The sequence below is a fragment of the Hemiscyllium ocellatum genome, chromosome 14, assembly GCF_020745735.1.
Source record: "Hemiscyllium ocellatum isolate sHemOce1 chromosome 14, sHemOce1.pat.X.cur, whole genome shotgun sequence".
Taxonomy (NCBI): Eukaryota; Metazoa; Chordata; class Chondrichthyes; order Orectolobiformes; family Hemiscylliidae; genus Hemiscyllium; species Hemiscyllium ocellatum.
In genome coordinates, this window is record NC_083414.1 from 9,519,649 (window position 1) to 9,521,292 (window position 1,644).

The window sequence follows — 1,644 nt, forward strand, 5'->3', positions numbered from 1 at the left end:
TGAACAAGGACATGGACCATGTGGAAGCTGAAATGTGAAACAAGGCAGGAGTAAAACATGCCTGGCTCTTCCGAACAGTCGGAAAGGTTGGTTGAATCCCTGGTTCTCCCTGTCCATCAAGCATGGAAGAAACCTCGGAATCAGACACACACAGAGTGGATGGCACTGCCTCAATGGCTTTGCTGCTTGAAGAAGGGAATGAATTTCTTCCAAGATGCTCTGGGCACAAGAGGTGAGCTACTGTGTGTTACACTCCTGCCCTTATCAGAGGCAGAGTCTGAGGAACCTGACTCAGTGCTAAAACACCCCATTGCGAGCTACAAAAGACAGAGCTTTCCTATGTGCTCAGACTCAGACGGGGAGGGATTTAATGAGGTCAGCCAGGTGGACCTCATACAGCATGAGTTCTCTGATTGGAGCTGTTAGTCTGGTCCAATCAGGGAACCCTGGCTGGCAGATAAGAACAGGAGTGTCATTGAGGAGCGTTGCCGGAGAGAAGGAGAGGCAGAGGAAAAAGGGGGCGGCTGGAATCTGAGACCGGGTCTAATCATGATGTATGCTTGTGCTAAGTTTGTCTCCTGCCCTGCTGTGGTTCGCAGCACTTCGAGGACATTCCTTTGACCAATGTCGGTCTCAGTCTTCAGACCAGAGATCAGAAATGAACAAGCGCAGTTCCTCCCTGCACCAGGAAATGCACTAGTGCAGACTGGAAGGCGAGACCTCCAGACCAGTGTCACCTCCAGGGACATCGATACTGCTGCTAAGTTCATCGGTGCTGGTGCTGCTACTGTTGGAGTGGCAGGCTCTGGTGTTGGTATTGGGATGGTATTCGGCAGCTTGATCATTGGTTATGCCAGGGACCCTTCCCTGAAACAACAGCTTTTATCTTGGGATTTGCCCTGTATGAAGCTATGGGTCTCTTCTGTCTGATGGTTGCCTTCCTGATCCTGTTTGCCATGTAAATTCCTCTGGGAGAATCTGGAAGATGGCTGGGGAAGAGTAAATTATTGTAGTGTGTGACTTTGGCCTCTGTCACCACAAAGTATTGAAATAGGATTATTTTTTCAATCCAATTGTGTAAGATCTCTTCTGATTTAATAGAGCAGGAGTCACTGAATAAAATGGTTAAACAAGAAGAAAAAAAGAACAGGAGTGTCAGACATCCTGTTCACTCTGAGAGCTGCCTCTGAGGAAGCTGAACCAGTGTCAAGAACTGTCCACGTGTAAATAAAGAGTGACTCGGTGATGGGAGGGAATGCATGGTTAAGGTGGTGGACGAGGTAGGCTGTTTTGTCCTGGATGGTGTCAAGCCTCTTGACTATTGTTGGAGTTCCACTCATCTAGTCATGTGGGAAGTATTACATCACACTCCTGCATTTTGCTTTGTAGATGATGGTCTGGCTTTGGGGAGTCAGGAGGTGGGTTTCAGAAGAAGAAACAAATTTGTTTTAAAACATTAACTTAGATTCTTTCTGCAAAATTGCAGGCAGACCTGTTGGATATATCTAATGTTTTCCGTTTTATTTTCTTATTTTCAAAATCCTTCATGGCCGAACATCTCCCCATCTCTGTAGCCACCTCCAAACTGGAAGCCTATGAGATCCCTGCAGTCCTTCCACTCTAACCCGCGTATCCCCAATTTTA

The 1,644-nt window shown here is 47.1% G+C and overlaps 1 pseudogene; it reads left to right on the top strand.

The window, feature by feature from the left end:
* The first annotated feature begins 492 nt into the window (after positions 1-492).
* LOC132822060 (ATP synthase F(0) complex subunit C3, mitochondrial-like) lies at positions 493-1,024 on the top strand (annotated as a pseudogene).
* The last annotated feature ends 620 nt before the right edge of the window (positions 1,025-1,644 follow it).